This window comes from Periplaneta americana, chromosome 7 (genome assembly GCF_040183065.1).
Source record: "Periplaneta americana isolate PAMFEO1 chromosome 7, P.americana_PAMFEO1_priV1, whole genome shotgun sequence".
Classification (NCBI taxonomy): domain Eukaryota; kingdom Metazoa; phylum Arthropoda; class Insecta; order Blattodea; family Blattidae; genus Periplaneta; species Periplaneta americana.
The window spans coordinates 143,394,208-143,419,741 of NC_091123.1; the positions used below are offsets into that span (position 1 = coordinate 143,394,208).

Consider the following 25,534-nt stretch of genomic DNA (forward strand, 5'->3'; position numbering starts at 1 on the left):
ATTCTAACGAATGGAGATAAGGCATTTTCTCTATAATATAATGATATAAATAAGTTGTCAGTTATAGACATTGATTATTTCAGATGATATGCAAGAATTTCAGAATTAAATAAGATAAAACATTATGCAACGTTAAAAGAACAATTCGAGTTACGAGAGGCATTCCAAAAGAAGTAGAAGAAAATAATAAAAACACTATGGTCACGTTATACAAGGCAAGACACAAACATTGCTAACGATACTTGGTAGTTAGACATTGCAGCTTAAGAGGAAAGGTTCACCATTGGCCTGCAAAAATTTGGTGAAATTCAGTTTTTTATATCTCAGATAGGTCTATTGTAGAAGCTAAATGCTTAATATACATGCTTAATATACATACATTACAATTTGTAAAACTCTATTCAGAATATCAAAATAGCTAATAATTACCTGTAAAAATAATATTAAATTTGCGTAATTTTTTTACAACCGTAAAGCATTTGCATAATACAATATACATTATTTTAAATATCTGCATAATTATTTTACTGGAATGTTTTAAATATACCTACATCAACAACATAGTCTAGGATCTTTTACCTATTCCTTCAAGAAATATTTTTTTCTTAATCGTTACCTTCAATATTAAATTTCCTAAAATTTTTTATTAAGAAAAAAATATTTTCTGAAGAAATAGATAAAAGATTCTAGACTATGTTGTTGATGTAGGTCTTTAAAACATTCCAGTAAAATAATAATTCAGATATCTAATTAACTGTATATTTTCCTATTATGTAAATACTTTGCGGTTGTAAAAAGATTATGCAAAATTGATTTATTTTTACAGGTAATTATTAGGTATTTTAATATGTTGAATACTGTTTTATAAAGTGTAATGTATGTATAATAAGCATGAAAAGTTTTGTTCATTTAGCTTGTATAATAGCTGAGATATATATAAAAAATAATGTCATTAAATTTTGCAGGCCAATGCAATGGTGTACCTCTCCCCTTAAAGCGCTTGTGAATGACAATATTTAAACCTTGTATTTTTAATACTACAATAGGTAATTAAATGAAACTTCACCACAGTACAAAGCAATTTAAGAATGATTTATTGCATATAGTAAGCAATAATTTTTAACGGGTTTATTTATGAAAAAAAAATTTGGTCTGAATTCTTATTTTTTGCACACATTTAAGTGCATATTTCTCAGATAGATCTAATGTTAGATTTATGTCTGTCAAATATGAATATTTTATGTTACCCAACATTTCTGACTGAAAATTTAAAACCGAAATTTGATCAAATACGCAGTTATTCGTTCAAGGAAAAAACGCAATTATAAAATTTGTTCAGAAATCGTTAATTTTTTTGCAATAAAATTAATTAATTTCCAAATAAATAATTAAATTATATCAATTTGTAATTTTAATTACAAATTGTAGAATTTAACGCTTCAAATGTACAGTAACACGTCCCAATATAGTATGTCAAACTGTTTCTAAAAAAACTACACCCAAAAATGTCCAAAAAAACATCAGAATTTAGTCCCTAAAGATATTTTTTTCATAAATCAAGCTGTGAAAAAGTTACTACTTACTATAGGCATTAAATTATTCTTAAATTGCTTTCTGATGTGGTAAAGTGTAATTTAATTATCTTTAGTAGTATTAAAATATAACTGTTCAAAATATTTTAATTTCCAGTCATTCGAAGCAACTGTCCTTAAGGAGGAGGTAAATCAAAGAAACTATGATGGGAAAATTAAAGTATGAAAAATGTAGACACTGCGATCGATGGAGAAAGAGAGTACCGTCGTTAGAGTGAGGAAAACCATGGATACATCGACAAATTCCTGATAATAAATCGTTGAGCTTGTAGCAGTATAAATAAGGATTAAGACGCGACCTCAGAGCGGCGTGGAAGCTACGGTCATGAATTCCAATTCCGTTTCGAGCATGGGCCTACCGACATGTTGTCTAATCATGGTTAAGAACTTCGTATCCCTTGCTTTATCTCATAATGCGGCCACTTCATCGATTTTAATAAATAGCAGCTTTCACCACAACGTTCTTCAGAACTTTCACCCTACCGAAGAGCTTATGGACTGAGGGATGTTCCTTTGCCACCCTACGTTTCTATTATGGCTTGAAAAAGCTCATCTCGCTACTAATGATACATTATAGACAATGGCGTTGTAAAAGACGGTGATCCATCTCTGAGGATCGTAGCAGGAGATTTATGTAGAGCCAGTAGACACTAAGCTAATGCTCCGAGAATAAACTTGATGTAATGAAAACTGTCTTGCTCTGTGGCCCAAGTCTTAAAATGTATTAACGCTTTCGTGTGAAGTTGTTTAGGAAATATTGTCGAAGGATCAGTAATCGCATTAAAGCAATTCGCGTTGTCATTCTTCATCAAACACTATTATATTGATGTTAATTATCTTCATACCAATCGCGGTACAGATATAGTCTAGTTTTGTACAACTGTTAATAAGCTAAGGACTGAATTCTAGGACCTCTTCAGATTATTTCTTGAAGTATAGGATTTTTCATACCTCTAATTGAGGTTATGGCTGATAGTACATCTATTATCGGTAGAGAACGGGTTTTAGCATATTTGCATGTTTTTATTACTTAGCTGCAAATCATAAGCTGAGAAATGAATCCTAGGACCTGTATCTTTTCAGATTATTTCTTGAAGTATAGAATTTTTCATACCTGTGATTGAGGTTCTGGCTGTAGTACTTCTATTATCAGTAGAGGGCGGGTTTTAGCATATGTGCATGTTTTATTCCTTAGCTGCAAATCATAACCTGAGAACTGAATCCTAGAACCTGTACCTTTTCAGATTATTTCTTGAAGTATAGACATTTTTCATACCTGTGATTGAGGTTCTGGCTGTAGTACATGTATTATCAGTAGAGGGCGGGTTTTAGCATATTTGCATGTTTTATTCCTTAGCTGCAAATCATAACTTGAGAACTGAATCCTAGGACCTGTACCTTTTCAGATTATTTCTTGAAGTATAGGATTTTTCATACCTGTGATTGAGGTTCTGGCTGTAGTACATCTATTATCAGTAGAGGGCCGGTTTTATCATATTTGCATGTGTTATTCCTTAGCTGCAAATCATAAGCTGAGAACTGAATTCTAGGACCTGTACCTTTTCAGATTATTTCTTGAAGAATAGGATTTTTCATACCTCTGATTGAGGTTCTGGCGGATAGTACATCTATTATCAGTAGAGGATGGGTTTTAGCATATTTTCATGTGTTATTCCTTAGCTGCAAATCATAAGCTGAGAACTGAATTCTAGGACCTGTACCTTTTCAGATTATTTCTTGAAGTATAGGATTTTTCATACCTGTGATTGAGGTTCTGGCTGTAGTACATCTATTATCAGTAGAGGGCTGGTTTTAGCATATTTGCATGTTTTATTCCTTAGCTGCAAATCATAACCTGATAACTGAATCCTAGGACCTGTACCTTTTCAGATTATTTCTTGAAGTATAGGATTTTTCATACCTCTGATTGAGGTTCTGGCTGTAGTACATCTATTATCAGTAGAGGGCCGGTTTTATCATATTTGCATGTGTTATTCCTTAGCTGCAAATCATAAGCTGAGAACTGAATCCTAGGACCTGTACCTTTTCAGATTATTTCTTGAAGAATAGGATTTTTCATACCTCTGATTGAGGTTCTGGCTGTAGTACATCTATTATCAGTAGAGGGCGGGTTTTATCATATTTGCATGTGTTATTCCTTAGCTGCAAATCATAAGCTGAGAACTGAATTCTAGGACCTGTACCTTTTCAGATTATTTCTTGAAGAATAGGATTTTTCATACCTCTGATTGAGGTTCTGGCGGATAGTACATCTATTATCGGTAGAGGACGGGTTTTAGCATATTTGCATGTTTTTATTACTTACCTGCAAATCATAAGCTGAGAACTGAATCCTAGGACCTGTATCTTTTCAGATTATTTCTTGAAGTATAGAATTTTTCATACCTGTGATTGAGGTTCTGGCTGTAGTACATCTATTATCAGTAGAGGGCGGGTTTTAGCATATGTGCATGTTTTATTCTTTAGCTGCAAATCATAACCTGAGAACTGAATCCTAGAACCTGTACCTTTTCAGATTATTTCTTGAAGTATAGAATTTTTCATACCTGTGATTGAGGTTCTGGCTGTAGTACATTTATTATCAGTAGAGGGCGGGTTTTAGCATATTTGCATGTTTTATTCCTTAGCTGCAAATCATAACTTGAGAACTGAATCCTAGGACCTGTACCTTTTCAGATTATTTCTTGAAGTATAGGATTTTTCATACCTCTGATTGAGGTTCTGGCTGTAGTACATCTATTATCAGTAGAGGGCGGGTTTTAGCATATTTGCATGTTTTATTCCTTAGCTGCAAATCATAACCTGAGAACTGAATCCTAGGACCTGTACCTTTTCAGATTATTTCTTGCAGTATAGGATTTTTCATACCTGTGATTGAGGTTCTGGCTGTAGTACATCTATTATCAGTAGAGGGCGGGTTTTATCATATTTTCATGTGTTATTCCTTAGCTGCAAATCATAAGCTGAGAACTGAATCCTAGGACCTGTACCTTTTCAGATTATTTCTTGAAGAATAGGATTTTTCATACCTCTGATTGAGGTTCTGGCTGTAGTACATCTATTATCAGTAGAGGGCGGGTTTTATCATATTTGCATGTGTTATTCCTTAGCTGCAAATCATAAGCTGAGAACTGAATTCTAGGAACTGTACCTTTTCAGATTATTTCTTGAAGAATAGGATTTTTCATACCTCTGATTGAGGTTCTGGCGGATAGTACATCTATTATCAGTAGAGGATGGGTTTTAGCATATTTTCATGTGTTATTCCTTAGCTGCAAATCATAAGCTGAGAACTGAATTCTAGGACCTGTACCTTTTCAGATTATTTCTTGAAGAATAGGATTTTTCATACCTCTGATTGAGGTTCTGGCGGATAGTACATCTATTATCAGTAGAGGATGGGTTTTAGCATATTTGCATGTGTTATTCCTTAGCTGCAAATCATAAGCTGAGAACTGAATCCTAGGACCTGTACCTTTTCAGATTATTTCTTGAAGAATAGGATTTTTCATACCTCTGATTGAGGTTCTGGCGGATAGTACATCTATTATCAGTAGAGGATGGGTTTTAGCATATTTGCATGTGTTATTCCTTAGCTGCAAATCATAAGCTGAGAACTGAATCCTAGGACCTGTACCTTTTCAGATTATTTCTTGAAGTATAGAATTTTTCATACCTTTGATTGAAGTTCTGGCTGATAGTAGGGGAGAGTCGGGTAGTATCGAACATCGGGTAGTATCGGACAGTGCGTTTCTTTCATCTACCACCATATGGTAGTACCTGAATGACATGATTACGTTTCTCTATGCGACATCACAGAAACGTAACCATGTCAATCAGGTACTATCATCGTGTGGTAGATGAAAGAAACTCACTGTCCGATATTACCCGACTCTCCCCTACATTTATTATTAGTAGAGGACGGGTTTTAGCATATTTGCATGTTTTATTCCTTAGCTGCGAATCATAAGCTGAGAATTGAATCCTAGAACTTGTACCTTTTCAGATTATTTCTTGGAGTATAGGATTTTTCATACCTCTGATTGAAGTTCTGGCTGATAGTACAGCTATTATCAGTAGAGGGCGGGTTTTAGCAAATTTGCATGTTTTATTCCTCAGCTGCGAATCATAAGCTGAGAACTGAATCCTAGAACCTGTACCTTTTCAGATTATTTCTTGAAGTATATCTAGGATTTTTCATACCTCTGATTGAGGGTCTGGCTGATAGTACATCTATTATCAGTAGAGGGCGGGTTTTAGCATATTTGCATGTTTTATTTCTTAGCTGCAAACATTGTGATACATTTTTGAACTCGTCTTAATGTGTGTAATCAATGTTACATGATTAAAGTATGTAGTGCTATTTGAAAAATTGATGACATCACGTGTATCTTGTACCATAATGTAGTTACATGCACCAAATCTCTACATTCATGTTAGCCCCTCGTTCTAACATAACTCTCAAAAACAAAAATTGCAATACCTATTCAAACAAAAAAGTTATAATAGCTGCACAAGATAAATGGGACACCCTATATATGGTGGTGAAACGAACTTTGAAGATGTAGGTTATGGTTCTTCTGTTGCTCCTGTTGCTGTTCCTCCTGATGAGGAAGAATATATCTTCCATTTCTTAGCATTGTCATTAGGTAAGCAGAAAACAGAATGTTTAAAAATCATTTCATACGCTCATATTTAATTTTTAGCAGTTATATCCTTATAATGACTTTGAAACATAACTTAAATAAAACACTGTCAAGACGGTTTAGGTAAAATAATCCAAATAGGTCTAGTTTTATGTGTAGAGTACGATCCTCCAATGAAAAGTAAGATAATTTGGAAGCATTTGTGCGATACAGTAAGCCGCAGGGTTGGCAACGCTGCGTACGACCTAAAACGAAGAAAATATCTGGACCATCTAAGAAGAGAGAACAAGTCATCTGCAGTTAAAATAGAATTGAAATGTATGCAAATGTAACCTATCCTTGAGGCATTTGTTGTTGATAGGCATACTGTTGATGATCGTGACATATAATATTATCTCGAACAGATATTATGATGCTTTATGCAGTAGTAAACGATACTCTTGTTTCAATAACGATTCTCTTCTGTAATGGATTAACGATGAATCATAGCGTGAAATATTACGCAGGAAACCACAGCGATTTCTTGGCACCTAAACTACTGCAGTCACCACAAACAACATAGTATCAGCATCAGTGTCGATAACTTCCTTTAAAGGATGAGAATGCGAGACCTACCATACAGCACAAACATGACGTCATACTCCTTGTATCACACACATGCGTTTGCTCTATTTGCTGATGTACCTCAGAAATGCTATCCATTTCTCTGTGTATTATCTGCTTCTCATTCAGCAACCAAACTTCACTTCCATTATTGTAATATCATACTTAAACCACCACTGTTAAACATACTGGATCCTCTGTTTTCTTGGACCGGTAGCTGCGTTTCGAATCTGAATATTTGCATAGCCTAAATGCATTCCGGGGGAAATATCTAATAACAGTTCCTATTTATGCAACATGTGGATAATCTTGATGATTATGGCATGAGTGAATATTTGTCGCATGAACTATCGTTCGTGCGACAATTTTCACGATTGTCATAATAATATTATCCACGAGTTGAATACAACTCTTTATGGCAACTTAGCATTATAAACTGTAGGAAATAAATTATGAAATAATTCGGCATCCATATCTGACATAAGTGTTCATATATGTTCGTATTGATAGTATCGATTAGTTGCGCCTGGCATTGGCATTGAATAAATTGCAGGTAATACAAATTCTAGTTATACCTTAGGAATAAAATTTTGTGTTACAAATGTCCCTTTATTTTGTTTATATAGTTTCTCTGAACCACAGAACTGTTTTATGTGATATTACAAAAGTGATAGAAAATTGTTAAAGACTGGAAATAAATTATACGTAACCTTCTATCCTGCAGTATATTTCTTCTTACGAGGCGTGTAGAAGCGATAAGCAAGAAAGCCAGACGAGTTGCATGCATCCCCACCCAAGCGTTCCGGTATTACGTCATAGCGAATACGTCATTGCTATTATTGGCACGCGTGCCATAATAAGCCGATTACGCACGATATTAGATGTACTAGTAGTAAAAGCCTGTTTATAATGCTAGGATGACATTAATTACAAATATATTTTTGTTAATTGTTATGAAATAAAATATAAAAAATAAAGAAAAATAATAATTCAAATAAAGTTGGAATGTAATCCAATGGATTTTCGCATAATTTTTTTAGAATTAATTCATTTCAAACCTCATGTTTCCTGGAGTCCTTGAAAAAATATAATTGTATAATAATTTGCTGAGGATTATATATAAAGAACGTCAGTGTACAAAGAGAAATTCTAACATATTTGTTTATTAATTAATTAATTTCTTTATTTCCATATTTCTTTCTTTCTTTATTCATTTATATCTTTCTTTATTTTTATTTATTTATTTATTTATTATTGATTGACTTCATATTAAAATGTATTTTGTTCAGCAACCTGAAATTTATTGGTTTGTCGAAGCAGTTTACGATTCATGAGACCTAACCTAAAAATGTATTTTGTTTGATCACCTGAAACGACTAGTACGAACTCTGAAAACCGAATGCAGTACTTTAAAATGTGTGCTTTTTAGTTATTACAGTAATATTTACTGTATTTTTATTAATATTGATATTATTAATATTAATAATTATTAATTACATTCAAATTTCAAACAACACTCGCTAGTAACCTTCGTTTCATGAATGTTGGCAGCCTCTTCAATGGCAAACAATGCTGTCAACATAACAGTTAGGAAGTAAGTACCAATTATACTATTTCTCAGTACCGAAATTATAAAGAAAATTGGCAATAGAAAGATCAACCTTACAACTAGAAAATCATTATAATGCACTAGCATACGTAGTAATAATCCCGTGCCGTGGCGTCGTGGTCTAAGGCATCCTACCTAGGACTCGCATTAAGGAATGCGCGCTAGTTCGTTTCCTCATGGAGGAAGAAATTTTCTCGTGAAATTTCGGCCAGTGTATGGGACAGTTGCCCACCCAGCATCGTGATGCACTTGGGGAGCTGCGATAGGTAGAGCAATCCGGTTGCGAAATCCAGCTATAATAGGCTGGGGGATCGTGGTGCTAACCACACGATACTTCCATTCTGGCTGGATGATCGTCCACCTCTGCTTCGGCATGTGGGCGTGAGGCCAGCAGCTAGCTAGTCGGTCTGAGCTCTTCACGGGCTGTAGCGCCACGGATTATTATTATTATTATTATTATTATTATTATTATATTATTATTATTATTATTATTATTATTACTTACTTACAAATGGCTTTCAAGGAACCAGAGGTTCATTGCCGCCCTCACATAAGCCCGCCATTGGTCTCTATCCGGAGCAAGATTTATCCGGTCTCTATTATCATATCCCACTTCCTGAAATCCATTTTATTATTATCCTCCCATCTACGTCTCGGCCTCCCCAAAGGTCTTTTTCCCTCCGGTCTCCCAACTAACACTCTATATGCATTCCTCGATTCGCCCATATGTGCTACATGCCCTGCCCATCTCAAACGTCTGGATTTAATGTTCCTAATTATGTCAGGTGAAGAATACGATGCGTGCAGTTCTGCGTTATGTAACTTTCACCATTCTCCTGTAACTTCATCCCTCTCAGCCCCAAATATTTTCCAAAGAACCTTTTTCTTAAATACCCTTAATCTCTGTTCCTCTCTCAAAGTTAGAGTCCAAGTTTCACAACCATAACTACTACTACTACTACTACTACTACTACTACTACTATTATTATTATTATTATTATTATTATTATTATTATTATTATTATTTACGAAATAGGGCGAAAATAGCTAGGTTTCACCTTAAGGTATAAAGTATGAGGACGCGAACTATAAAAATATCATAATAAGAAGTCACAAATTAAAAAGCTAGACATCAGAGAGTAGTATAAAATCAACCAACAGATAGAACAAATGAATAGAATGCTCACATACAAAAAAAATGGAATAGAAATTGCGTGAGAATTACAAACAGGACACGAAGCATTAGCCGCCCAAGAAAAATATTATAAAAATGTGCCTTAAACAGCCTCTAATCTTGTATGACTTGAGGCTTTTCCGGCGTTTGATGTTCTTCTAACTCTTCTCGGGTTCTCAGCCAGGTGAGTTGGAGATTTGCTTCCAAGCTTTCGATGGAGCTCTGCCATCATCTTCAGGGATAAGAGTTATTCTAGGCTGTAATCTTATATTTTTTATTTAAACTAAGCTTTACCTTAAAATAGCTAAGAATAAGAAGTGCGAAAACGTTTAAGAATCACAGATTGGTGAATTCTGTAAAGGCTCCAGCACGCATTAATGCCGCGCACATAACCTGTGCGACAAGCTATTACTGCGTGAGCATTGTTCGATGGGCGGGCCCGTGTACTCGATTCATTTAAGACGCTGTAGCCTCACAGCACTCGCCTGAATACCAATGTAGTGTGCGTCGCTGCTTTTATTTTATTTTATTATTATTCATACTGCAAGTTTCACTAGATCTGGAGATATAAGCGGATTACCATACCTGAGTTTTCTATGAAGGATTTCTGTAATGCATATCTAGATACAGAACTGCTGCAGCCCTTCTCCCATGCGAAACAACATACAGCATACAGGGTGATTCAAGAAGAAATGACCATACTTTGAGGGGTGATCAAGCAATTAGTCCCTCTTGAGGGAAGGAACACGTGCTGAGGACTGACCTCAGACGTAGGCTGCTTAGGCGGGTCCATTGAAATAGAGTAGTGTGTATGCCCTAAGGCCGCTCGCACTACAAATTCCCCTGCGGGCCGCCTCCGATGTCTCCTACAGCCTACAATATCCATTTACCTTTCCGCGTAGGCCTCACTGCGATCCTTCAACCCCGGTTTCACTAGCAGTACATACCACTACCACCAGCAACTAATGACCACATACCACATAAGTTCGGTGGCAGCCCCCAGTCGACTCTATAATGGAGCAAGCCCAAAATATGGAAAAAGAAACTGAGTTGATGATGAATTTTTTTAAGTAGGTTATCTTAAGACGCTTTATCAACGTCTTAGGTTATCTAGCGTCTGAATGAGATGAAGGTGATAATGCCGGTGATATGAGTCCGGGTCCAGCACCGAAAGTTACCCAGCATTTGCTCATATTGGGTTGAAGGAAAACTCTGGAAAAAACCTCAACCAGGTAACTTGCCCCGACCAGGAATCGAATCCAGGCCACCTGGTTTCGCGGCCAGACGCGCTAACCGTTACTCCACAGGTGTGGACTTTGATGATGAAAGAGGAGAAGTGTAATTAAAATGGCGAAATGAGTCCGAAGTCCAGCGCCGAAAGTTACATAGCAATTCTGCTTCAATTGGCTGAGGAGAAAACTTTGGAAAAAACCTCAAGTAAGTTGCTCCAACCAGGATTTGAACAAGGACCCGCTTGTTTTTACGGTCAGACATCCTAATCGTTACAGCGGTGGACTTGAGGGGTGGTAATATGGATGATTCTAAAATAAAAGCATTATATAAACAAATACGTTACTCTCAACGGTTTTGGAGGAAACCAATCGAAAACATGAGGAATGGGGACAGTGCAGCTGACAGTAAATTAAGAGATTGTTACCTATGTGTTGTGTTTAATTGTCCATTTCTCTATACGTAACATAATCAAAATGTCGCCGTCAACCTCCAGCATTTGCTAATTTGGGCTGGTTCGGACATTCCTTAATGTGATCACAAACATTTAAAACACGGGCAAGCAATTGTTTCCGTGTTTCCACTTTGTGCTTTGTACACTTCGTTCTTTAGCCAACTTCAGAAAAAATGATCTAATGGTGTAAAGTCGGGTGACCTTGGTGGCCAAGAAATTACACCATGCCGTCATACTCTGCCTGTGTAAAAACTCATAGCATTGTAACTTAGTAAACTGCTACAACGCCTGAAAGGTATGCAACATCTTATGCTATTTCACATTTGTCAGCAGATTAATTGTTTTTCTGCTGTTAGCTTCTTGAAAAGAGTGAGGAATTCTATAATGCGCCGTTGTAATATTATTTTGCAACACTGTCGGAGGTTGCAACTTCGAACAGCTACTCTGATTGCATTCCTACTGTCACAAGACAACATTATTAGGCTATGGAGATATGTTGTGATCTACTCACAAACCCTCTCAATACACATTTTTACATTATAAAATACTATCAGCATATAACAATACTTTATAACTGCAGAAAAACAACCAGCTGTTAAAAATGAAGGTCAGAGTGCAAGAGGTATTATATAATTGTATTTCAGAATATATCTAAACTTCAATGTCACTCTGCGACAACAGGCTTCACCAATCATTCATTCCATATCTCAAGACATTTTGTGTTATCTACTGTAATAAAATATTTCACCGTTATTCAGGATCATTCTGTATACACACAGCATGCTATGTTGCGTAGCCTACTAACAGATAATATTTCTTGATTTTCTAAGTGCCTGTGGCGACCTACAGAAACAAACTATGAAATCACCTGATAAGCTGAGATTGGTGTCCATTTACGGTGTCTATGAAATGAATCATTGAACAGGGTAATGTTGATCGTGGAGAAAAAGCTTAAAATTAAGTCGGACGTCAAGCATTCAGTGCAAACAAAACTGAATACACTGTTATACCCAATTCATACGCCTTAGTTAATGGAAATTGTGGCTTTTTAGATGCTCGGAATAACACGAGTCATTCGTCCTTAAGCAACGTTGCCTAATTGTAATGTTAAGACTCAGTCGCTGTTAAGTTAAATATTGTAACCAAGAAGAAAATGAGACGTGCGAATTAAGTCGCGTGAAAAGCATTACAGCACGCATGAAAACTAACTTGTTTGTGTGTGAATAACTCATTATATAGGCGTTATGGCTGCCAAGTCATTATCAGATATGTACAGAAAGCAACATACGTGCCGAAGCCTCCATTTCTTACTGAGCAGTTCTTTACTGCTATCCATAATAAGATTAACATGATGCCTTTCATGGTCACTGCCTTATTCTCAACTAACCAGATGGCACAGTCTGTTTCGCCAAAAACACTTGGAACAACGACTACAACTCATTTTGATCGGTATTGTGAACCTTATTATTATTATTATTATTATTATTATTATTATTATTATTATTACTTACTACTTAATTACTTACTGGCTTTTAAGGAACCCGGAGGTTCATTGCCGCCCTCACATAAGCCCGCCATTGGTCTCTATCCTGAGCAAGATGAATCCAGTCTCTATCATCATATCCCACCTCCCTCAAATCCATTTTAATATTATCTTCCCATCTACGTCTCGGCCTCCCTAAAGGTCTTTTTCCCTCCGGCCTCCCAACTAACACTCTATATGCATTTCTGGATTCGCCCATATGTGCTACATGCCCTGCCCATCTCAAACGTCTGGATTTAATCTTCCTAATTATGTCAGGTGAAGAATATAATGCGTGCAGTTCTGTGTTGTGTAACTTTCTCCATTCTCCTGTAACTTCATCCCTCTTAGCCCCAAATATTTTCCTAAGCACCTTATTCTCAAACACCCTTAACCTATGTTCCTCTCTCAAAGTGAGAGTCCAAGTTTCACAACCATGAAGAACAACCGGTAATATAACTGTTTTATAAATTCTAACTTTCAGATATTTTGACAGCAGACTGGATGACAAAAGCTTCTCAACCGAATAATAACAGGCATTTCCTATATTTATTCTGTGTTTAATTTCCTCCGGAGTATCATTTATATTTGTTACTGTTGCTCCCAGGTATTTGAATTTTTCCACCTCTTCAAAAGATAAATTTCCAGTTTTTATATTTCTACTTAGTACAATATTCTCGTCACGAGACATAATCATATACTTTGTTTTTTTCGGAATTTACTTCTAAATCTATCTCTTTACTTGCTTCAAGTAAGATTCCCGTGTTTTCCCTAATCGTTTGTGGATTTTCTCCTAATATATTCACGTCATCCGCATAGACAAGCAGCTGATGTAACCTGTTCAATTCCAAACCCTCTCTGCTATCCTGGACTTTCCTAATGGCATACTCTAGAGCAAAGTTAAAAAGTAAAGCTGATAGTGCATCTCCTTGCTTTAGCCCACAGTGAGTTGGAAAAGCAATCTGACAGAAATTGACCTATACGGACTCTGCTGTACGTTTCACTGAGACACATTTTAATTAATAGAACTAATTACTTGGGAATACCAAATTCAATAAGAATATCATACAAAACTTCTCTCTTAACCGAGTCATATGCCTTTTTTAAATCTATGAATAACTGATGCACTGTATAGCCTACTTATACTCCCATTTTTTCTCCATTATCTGTCGAATACAAAATATCTGATCAATAGTTGACCTATTACGCCTAAAACCACACTGATGATTCCCAATAATTTCATCTACATATGGAGTTAATCTTCTCAAAAGATTATTGGACAAAATTTTGTACGACGTCAACAAAAGTGATATTCCTCGAAAGTTACTGTTAGTCTTGTCCCCATTCTTAAAGATATTAGGCCTATTATTATTATTATTATTATTATTATTATTATTATTATTATACTTATCATCATCATCATCATCATCATCATTTCTGAAACTCACGACTCTGACCTACAAACAGCTTTAAAACTGAACTTCGTTCACTGTGTACACAACAGTGATCATATTGGATATTTATTTTAAGAAAAGCGTAGCTATCTTTCCTAATTTATACGTCATGACGTGAGACGATGTCAAGCAGTTGTTCATAAATAAAGTACACAACATTTCTTGTGTTGTTGTTGGCGGTGGTTTTACACGGAATGATGTGGCAGGTGCCACCTTATCACTGCAGCACTGTAAAAACAGAGTCCTTTTATTGCGAACATATTGACAGTAAACTAGCAACTTTATGGCTTGTTTTAAGATTGCTTTGCGTCATTCTGCGGCTATCATGGCGTTGTGATATAAAATATGAAATGTATATAGCTTATTTATTGCGAATCATAAATTTGTGTTCATTACATTTATTCTACAAGGGTGGGCCTCGATGATCTGTACTAAGGATAACTTCACCTTCGTACTGTAGGGTACTTAACCAAGTAGGCAATGAAAAAGAAAGAAAGAAAGAAAGAAAGAAAGAAAGAAAGAAAGAAAGAAAGATAAAATGTTGCCATGGTTATTGCATTATTATTGACTAGCCGTACCCGTGCGCTCCGCTGCACCAGTTAGAAATAAATATAAAGTAATTACATAATTAAAATTGGACATTTGATCCAGGGAACATTCCTGATTCATAGAAGGATAAATCGTTTATTATGTTACTTAATTTAAATTGCATTTAAAAATTTAAAATGCGATCATTTTGGTCCAGAGACCACTCATTTGGTCATAAAAATTATTTTAGGAAATACAGGAAACGAACGTACAGAATAGCCTATCAAGTTTTCTGTGCATAAGAAGCTATTTTAATCTTACCTGTCCTCAATTCACTCAGAAGTTAATGTAATAACATTATAGCATTATGTCCATCTAGAGAAACTACACTTTCCAATGGTGAATTAATAATTAATTATACAAATCGGTTAATTTAGCTTCCGATATTACTTTATACAAACACAGAAACATTATCTGTAGGCTATGTTTCATAGCTTTCTACTGTTGTTGTCCAAGGCCCCTTATAGACGAAGTCATTTGTTTTTTATTTCATTACACCGCACCGCCTTAGATGGCGTTGTTATTCTAATTTTTAAACTCATTTTTCTCATTAAATATCAGTCCTATCAAAATTTTGCATAGCATAAACATTATCGGAAATCATTTTTAAAGAAACTTTTGTTATGTAACATATTTCACAAAAATCAATAATAAGCGAGATATTTCGATTTATTTAATTCAGGCCCCCTTATAACCCCCCCCCCCCTTTTAAATAAAGTATTTTGAATGTCATATAGCCTATAATCTAAGTTACAACGAACTTAATTTATATTCCAATTTTCATCGAAATCCGTTCAGCCATTTTATTGCGTGAAAAGGGAACAAACGTCCAGACAGACAGACAGACAGACAGACAGACAGACAGACATACAAACAAAAATTTGAAAAAAAGCGATTTTCGGTTTCAGGATGCTTAACTATACATGTTAACACCAATTATTTTTGGAAAATCGAAAATTACCAGAAAAAATTTGGCTACAGATTTATTATTAGTATAGATATTTGTGAATGAAAGTAGAGTATGAAATGAAAGACTACGTGAAATAAAATATTTCAGAAATATTGAAATTGATTTTTATTAATTGACGGCTCCATAAGCAATATACAGGAAGGAAGTAAAATAAACTTGCAGATTGAAAAGGACGATAGGGTGCACTTAAATGAATAGAAAACCCTAGATCATATATGTAACAGATAGGTCGGCCTTATAGACTTTGACGTTAACAACTTTTGCCAGATTTACTACGCTGCCATCTAGTTGTTACATAAGGATCCACGTCGTAATTCCCATTTCAATTGCATTAGCGACTGTACTGTCATCTCGTGTTCGTTTACGGCGGACGGGTGGCGATCCTGGCGGTTGTTCTATTCAAAGTGCTGCCGATTTTAACATAGCGATGAGTTATCTGTTACATATAATTATGATCTATGATAAAACCTATATTACATTTTGTGATTAAATGCACAGTTAATTAGAAAATTAAGTTGAAGTTTCAGCAGTCCGGCAATAACGCCGCTAACACACTTTACTCGTGATACAGATGTAAGAGGTCAACGAACTCTGTTTGTCTCGGTAGTGAACTGCTGTCTGCCTCGACGTTGCCACTTGTCGCATTGTGCAGTGGCTTGAAATTAGAGGTTTTTAAAATTAAATTTACACGAAAACCGTCCACGCTAATGAAATACGCCAGAGAGAGGGATAAATTATTCATTAGATTTCATATCGATATGGATAAAAATCACGATCCTATTTAATTACAATTACTCAAATATATAGGTTGGATAAAAAGTAATGGCAACACTGCTGTCACGTGACGATGGTGCGTTCGAGAGCTGCCAGCTGTGTGGACATGAACAAGGACTGTTCGATGAGTTAGTGCAGCCAGCGGCGACAGTACTCCATCAATCTACTGCAGTGTGTAGAACGTTCACTTTCATAGGGATAGTGCGAGCGCCCTAAGACCATCCTTACGAAACTAGAGCAACGTTCCTGGATCAAAATTGAAATGGCACGAGGTCATAGTGCACAAGAATGTTTTCAGGGACTGCGTGAAGCATGTGGCGATGCAGCGTTTCCATATCGCCCAGTTGCACGATGGGTTAAAGCGTTCCGGGAAGGCCTTGTTGCACCGGTACCAAAGGGAAGGTGACGACTTTCTTGGACGAATCGTCGCTATGGACGAAACCTGGACTCGCTCGTATGAACCAAACTTGAAACGCCAATCAAATGAATGGAAGCATCCCGGTTCTCCTCGTCCAAACAAAGTGCGCCCTACACAAATTGCTGTGAAGGAGATGTTCATTGTGGCGTATGACATTGATGGGGTAATACTGCACCACGCTGTACCTCCAAGGCAGACGGAAAACGCGGACTACTGGAACATCCACCGTACTCACCCGATATGATCCATGCGATTACGATCTTTTCACCAAAGTAAAAGAACCACTGCGAGGGACCCGGTACAATACCAGAGATGAACTTATCCGTGCTTTAGGGCGGTCAATACGGAACATCAACAAAGATGGACGCGCTGATGGTGTACGACGCATTCCAAACATTTGGCAAAAGGTAATAAATAAGGGGGGGGGGACTATATAGAAGGTACGTAAATGTTGTACCCCTGTGAATAAAGCCATGCCAGAAATATCGAACTGTTGCCATTACTTTTTATCCAACCCTAGTAATAATTTAATTACAACATGATGATTGTCATTGTTTTAGTAAGTAAAATTCACAATAAATTTGAAGGGCATGTTTTGACCAATTTCGTAATTTCTAGCCTTAAACTTTCGTTTTCTGGGTACAAACTTCTGCTTACAAAGTGTAAATTCTCTCATATATTTCTAAAAGTTACTGGTTGCATATGGCGTGTAATTATGAAAAGTAAGCATAGGCCTACATGTGATTAAAACCAATTAACCTTAATGCAACTTTAGAGAATAAAATAATGCTTCTGTTTTTCTTTATTACATACTTAAATTTCATTTTAGTATACCTCTATATAGACAGCAAGGGAAATACACTGACTGTTATTTAAGGCATTTTCTCAAGGACAAGATATTTATGTCTTATGACTGGCATAGTTGCCTCATGAGTGATGCCTTATTGGTGTCATTAATTATGAGGTTCAACCTGACAAATCTTCATCTCCTAGGGCGAAGAATCAGATGACAGGTGCGCTAGCTTTGTAGCTGGAAATGCTATCATTTCGATGAATAACAGAAATAAATGGAAGAGCTATAAGAGTAGATACAGAAGAAAAACAATTACTACGTTTTCATGGAGTATTCAGATCGATTTGAATACATTTACCGTACTGAATACGATCTTTCCGATCCCTGTTTTCATGCAGTTTTCGATACGAATTGAATACGAAAGCTTAAGTTTCGAAAGTAGTTGTGTTGGTTAACATATCATCGACATGTTAGCATGTTGGTCACTCTGTAGATCTTAGCTGTAAACAATGTTGCGTTTTGTTAATGAAGCGCATGAAAACTTAATATTCTGACTGTTAATGAAGAATGATAATATTAGTTTTTAGGAAAAAAATATTATAATTATATTACAACACGCCTTTTCAACATACATAATTGCCCTCGCTGTTGGCAAAACAGCTGACACATCAAATAAACGACGATCGTTCACGCGCTTAGCGTACTGAGATATTGAGATCGATTCGAATACGATACCCGTTTTCAGGAAACTCAATCCGTATTGAATATGATCCGATCCCACTTTTTATGTGTATCGACCTTGAGACTCAAAGCGTTTTGAATTCCCGTTTTCATCGAAGTTTCAATACGGTAATCGTATTTAGATCGCTTTGAAAAAGTAAAAAAAAGTAGTAATTCAAAGTCACAATTCTCATAAGGGTGATATCATCTAATTCAGTATTACTGCAAACTTTACTGTTTTTCTTATCAAATCTGGTAAAGGAGAATTATCACAACGGATACAATCATCCTTTCCTACTTTTGCATTAGGAACAGGAATAAGTTTTGCAGTAATATACTAAATAAGAAGATGACATCAACCTCAAGAGCATCGTGACTTTGATTGTTTTTCCCTTGTACTCTTGACATATTCTACTCTGTCATGAGGGAATAATGTCCTTTCTGCTTCGAAACTGAAGACGAGTAGACAGCAAACAGAAATCGAATGAACCTCACAGTGCATCAAGGTCGGACGTGAACGAGTGCCAAGACTCGTGCTTTCCCAGCCAGCCGAGTCGCTCGTAAACTTTCGCTTACTGTAATGTGCATTTCACTCCGTACAGACAATCATAGAACTCAACACTAAACCGCCGCGTGGCTCGTTGGTCTAGGGGTATGATTCTCGCTTAGGGTGCGAGAGGTCCCGGGTTCAAATCCCGGACGAGCCCACTTTTTTTTTTCTTCAAATTTCCGTCCTATTTAGAGCTTAATACACTTGCAAGTAACCTTTATTAAACATTAACGGAAACATGTGCCGTATAAAACACTTTGCAAACGTGTGAACTGACACTCGCTTTTATCATTCTATTAACTTCATCCTTCAACAAGTATACTACATGGCCCAATTTCACTTCCTTTTGTATGTAGCAGAATATTTTCCACTCTTCGACCAGTTTCTAGCTTCTGACTTTTATTTATTTTGTCTACCTCTAATACAAAGTGCAAAAAATATCCTCATGAGCAGGTTTAAAGCTGGAGACGCAATTGTCGCAGTGTGCTAATATAATATGACAAGAAGTTAATGCATTTGTGCTAAAATACTATACTGAAATTGTTAGTGTATTAATTGATTTTTAATTTATTGTAGCTTGGGGAGCTCAAATTTAAATCTGGACCAAAATATATAACATTTTGACAAAAATCCCTGAGGAATTTAATGGCTGTCACTTATAATTTGATAATAAAATGCTTACTGACTCACTGAAACAAAGAAATTATGTAAAATTAACAATTTCGAAGTTGCTAAATATTTTAATTAACAAAATGAATAAGAGATTGGGGGATTTAAATAAGATTACAAGTTTTAACATATATCCCCAAAATGTCACTGGCGACAGCAGCTATGGTGAGCATGAAATTAATTAAACACATGAATAGTTAAAACCGGCAGAATGTACGAGTAGTAATGTCAATTAAATGTTAATGGAGTCGTCACTGTTCAAAAAAGTTATTAAAAGCAGATGTCAGAATTTGAACTTTAAGGAGCTTTTACAATTTATGTATATCAACAAATTAGAGGAACATATCCCACTGGTAGAAATGATAATTGAATATGTTGCAACGATTCTTGTTTATACAGTAGAACAGCGATGGGCAAACGCTGAACGATTTGATAAGCAACCCGCAGAACCATAAAATGCCAGGTAGTCGGAACGAACTGATAAATGAAGACATGGACGGACAATGAGTGCAATTGCGGATTGCCGATTTTTAGTTACATAGTGATTACGGTTTATGTATAGTTTAGACAATAATAAACAAATAATACAAAACAACATTTTAATTACTTTCGTTTGCATTTGCAATTATTTCGTCAAAATCTGGGTTTCCTTCAGATGAAGCTATTTTTAGCTGCGCCAACAGATGTTCGTCAGTCAAACGAGATCTGTACTTTGACTTGACATATTTCATTTGTGAAAACAGTTGCTCACAGAAATCTGCAGAAGCAACAAAGTCAACATTTTTGCTGCAAAGAATCTTAATGGTATGCGTTTAGCAACTGAAAATTGTTTAAATACATCGACACAAAGTTTACTTCTTTCAGACAAGTAAGTTATCATTTTGCACGGATATTAATTGTAACTGCAAATCCAATCTTATCTTTGCAGGTTCGACGTGCATAAGATTTACAAAAAAGTTAAAACTATTTACTATGTTTTTGAAATCGGCAAATCGTTTTTCTAAAAATTCAGTCTTCATGTTTTCTAATAAGGGAATATACTTATTAAAGTCATTGTAGTCATTTTTTTAATGTAAGATTTTTATTTATTCTTTAATTCACTTGTAAACAAATCAAATTAATTAATTGATTATATAAATTTTCTGTATACAGAATCAATGTATAATAAAATACACTATGGCGTATTGATATAAATTGATTAATTAAAGAAAGAAAATTTCATCTAAATAAGAGGACTCAGGGAAGAATGCAAGAATACTTGTTGCATTGCCGCGCTGAATGGCGATACCAATGCGCTGACGTAGATATTGACTGCTTCAAGGTCCCCAACTTCTGCCTATGGTGGAGATAAGAGCTTTGGCTTCACTACATCATGATCCAAACGTTTCAACCGCAAAAGGAATAAAAATATAATTATCCGTAGTCATTTGTATTTTGGAGAGATTGCAAACAGGGAAAATGATTCAGCTGCCCCTCTGATAGCTGTCCCTTCTACAAGTCCACTGCACGGCAAAGGATTTAATTGCATCGTACATGTTCTCTATACTTTGATTTCTTCCTTGAAGTTTCTTGTTAAGATCAGTTAAGTGCTTTGATATATCAACAAGGAAAGCCAAATCTTTAATCCATTCCTTCTTTTCTAATTCCACAATTTGCTTTTCCTGTAAAAACAACAATATTGATCAATGCACATGAACATTATGCAAATATAGCAAGCATAATGAAATGAATGATAACTTTTAATAGAATAAAATAGTTGCTTTCTAAAGCTGTTTGTATGCAAATGTTACTGACCAGACATTTCATAAACTCATTTACTGTCTCACGAAGTTCAAAGAAGCGATGAAGCATGTTACTCCGACTGAGCCACCTGACATCAGTAGCTATAGCAAAACAGATCTTCATAATCGGTTTCCATGTCCTCCAGAAGCTTTCGAAACTGTGGATGCTTTAGGGCTTTTAATTTAATTTTATTATTGTGTTTACAACCACTCCTTTACATGTGTCATTAGCATTTTTTAACATAAAAGGCAAAGGGCACTGTCTCCTTTGGGAATGCAACAAAACTGTTCTTCTCATTCACTATTAAATTTGCGTTTTTATATAGGCATATAGGCTTTGAATGTGCTATGACGACTTTCCAACTGTAACTGTGTCGCTGTCCGACACTGACTGATATTCAGGTTACGAACACCGAACTCCCGCATTACCATCTCTTGTCCTTTGCGGGAACGTCAAGAACCACTTCTGGTTCGTAAACCAGTAAATGCTCATCCATGTAGTAGAGCAGTGATGTCAACTGATGTCCATAGGCGCAAGCGCCGCTTTAGAGCTCAGGAGAGTCTGAGCGCTTTACAGCGGAAAAGAAAGAGACGGACGAAAGAGGTAGTATATGCCGCTTAGTCGAACTATATACGTACAGGGATGGCCAGCACTGATTCAATGGATAAAGGAAAGGAAGAGAACTTATTAAAACTGTATCCATGATAATTTTTAGATTTGTCTGAGAAGTATAAGTGCATTATAAGAATGTAAGTTTTAATTTTAATGCTAATTTTTCACAAGTTTGCTTTTTATTCAAAAGGAATATTTTCTCAACTTTTTTACAGAAAAGTGAAATTTTCAGCTACAGTATGTTTATTTAATAGCCTTGCAGGGACTGAAACAATTTTTTCGTAAATCTAATGTATCGTAAATATGTAAGACTGAAGATAGAGTATTGAAAATTTTAAAAATATTCGCATGGAAAATGTTTGTAAGGAAATGAATTAACAAAGCAACTACTGTTACATCATAAACAAAAGATATGTGCCCATGTGTTGTAAAAACGTCAGTTCTATAGCTTCAGCAGATTTCGAGAAAATAATTTAATATTCTGATGACAGGAAGTTGCTCACCAATATCACCTTAGAAGCATAATACGACAAGAGTTTTGTTATGTAATATTAGTCACAGTTAACACATATACAGTACCTAGGTAACTTTGCTTTGTACTATAATATCGGTTTGATTAGTTTATTGATTACTTCTTTTATAAGGCTAAATATGGATTAATATCAATTCAAACTTATCATGTCATACTCAATCTCTTTCTTTGGAATAACACTTTCTTTGAGAATGATATGTTTCATTCACTTAGTACAGTATTGTAAGTTGTACTACTATGGAATATATGTAAATATTCCGTCTTAATTCTTTCTTATGTTATTAACGTTAAAACACAACTGCAATATTAAGAAATAGGTGTTAGTACTTTTGTTTTACAGGTAATATAGATAATATCAAACAGAAAGAAGCCATATAAAAATAACGACATAAAATTTCACGTTCCGTTTGAAGTTTGTGCACCACTGTTTTCTTAATCCGACAGGCTGATTCATATACCTACATAATCCTTCCTCCTTCTATACCTAGCGCTTGATGCCCGCACACTACGTCAAGGTCAGAAAAATGCGCTTGCCTTGACATCACTGCACTAGAGTATAAAAGAGGCTTTACTTGTATCAAATTTATCAGAACAGTAGTATGCTATGGAAGAAACGAACACACATGCTTCTTCCTCAATCCTTCAACTGCAGCTGACGTAATTTTCATCCACTTCACAGTTTTGCCAACCTGTGCATTATTTAAAAATAAAACAAAACTTTCATCCAAAACCCAATTCAATTCTCCCTTAAGATCAGTGTTGTAAATTTACGGCATATAAAATAACTTCTCTCTGATAGAGGGCTGCAGTCAAACTTTATCAGCTATAGGCCTATCTCTCCCACATTGAATTTCACCCTGAATTATCACTGCAGTTAAAGCATTGTTAAATAAATACACCTAGTAGGCTAGTAGTACTAATACAATGATGGATGGATAGATGGATGGATGTCTAAGTAGAAACATCAAATGACAGTATGAGAAATAGGGAATTTTTCCACATCACGTTTATTTATTCAGTAATTTATTTGGACTTGACGGAATATGAAAAGTGACCCCTCCAGCGGAAGGGCTATGCTCTAGCATTTCGACCAAAATTACACCTTTATATCAACACTTCAGTGAAGAAAACTTGGACTCTATTCGTCAATATTCAGAATGCATTGTAATAACTTCACGTGGGAGCGTAGATTTGGATTGAGTGCCAATTCTCATCGTAACACTGGCCTTAATCATGGAACCAATTAAAACCAGGAAGAATGTTAATAGCGGATCCCCATGAAGTGAGAAGTTCTCTTATTGGCTGCCAGCCATTGCTGCTGCAGGCTGCGTGTCCTGCATAGCTGAATATCACTCCCTCACATTAAACCATCAACGAGCGATCATATGGCCCTGAGCTATCTTGAGCAAATGGCGACGAGGCAGGATATGAGAAATTACAATTATTAACGTGTTTATTGCATAGGTGAGTATATCCACCGAGACAGTGACTCCTAGTTTGATATGAAAATGTCTTTGATTATGAAGTCATGTCGAGCTTAAGAGTAACTCAGGCTTCACGTGGGGGAATCATCAATCTTTGGCACAACTCTCAGTCTGGAGGACTGGAGCCAGAGGTTCCTTTCTCTAAATGAATCGGGGATTGCAGAAACAACATATGTCATGAAAACTAAATTTTTCAGTAGACACAAAAAACGGTATTACTGGTCGTAGACCACATAATTGGTTATAGTACTGGCTTCTTCAGACAGAAGCCCAATAGATGTGTCGTTTTATACTAAATCTATTGCAATCTAATGAACTGTTAATGAAATGAATCAATATATATTAGCTTGACATGTGCTGTTTCTGCAAGGAATCAAAATTGTAGTATAATAATTTCAGTTCAACTAAAGTTTATTTGTCAAGTTAGGGATATAATATATGCATAGGCCTACTGTGTACTTAATACATAAGTTCAACATATAAATGAACTTATTTTTCCACAATAGGCCAATGAAGAATATTATTGTAAAATTTTTGATATTCATGTGGTATGTAACACATTAGTTTGCGTATATCATCAAGGTTCTCTCTTTGAAATGGCACGATTTTGTCTGGATATTCCAATGAAGAAGGTAAATATAGTATTCTCTATTGTTGTTCCGCCTTTCTCTGCCATTGTTTGAAGGCGGACAGACTTTGCTTCTTTTGGGGACACAATTTTGTTAGGTTTCGTAACCAATGAAAACTCTGTTTCATTTAAATTTCAAATGAGAATACGCTTGGTATTCGGTTCTGCTTTCTCATACACACTTCCTAGCACATCATAACAATCGTTCAAGTTCGAGCGAGATGAGGCTGCTGCTCTATGGTAGGACAGATTTTCTGGCTGGCGCATACTTAACCCGTAGCGCTTCTTAAAGGAAGCTCGAATCTGCGTGCCACTCGAACTGCTCTGCCGGCAATTAGTGGAAACTAGTCAAGAAATGGAGTACCGGCAAAAGCACATTGCGAACAAACTATATTAGATAAAACAACAACCAAGGGTTCAAATTAATCATAAGAATGTGGAGAATTCATTAATCAAAGTGTGATATTTACAGTGTCGTAGCGTCAATGTAAGCTAAAAAGCTTAGCTTCCCCAGTTAATAATAATTTCATAATAAACCTGCAGTTTATGGAGAAATTATTTATTAATTTTAATAGAATTTATATTTACACATTAAATATTGTGATGCGACAGCTCAGGATGATTTGTGATGCAGCAGTAAACAAGAAGCCTGCACACACCAGCTTCCAAGCAGATTGGTTTCTTCTGCGTAATCCACCCCGCAGATTTT

At 35.7% G+C, this 25,534-nt stretch overlaps 1 protein-coding gene and 1 non-coding gene across 3 annotated transcripts in view; one reads left to right on the top strand and one right to left on the bottom strand.

Moving 5' to 3' along the window:
- The window catches only part of Miga (mitoguardin), a 714,963-nt gene that overhangs the window by 509,648 nt on the left and 179,781 nt on the right, over window positions 1–25,534 (bottom strand). The window lies entirely within an intron of this gene.
- Window positions 19,204–19,275, top strand: TRNAP-AGG (transfer RNA proline (anticodon AGG)). The gene has a single exon. It is a non-coding gene; the product is annotated as a tRNA-Pro (tRNA).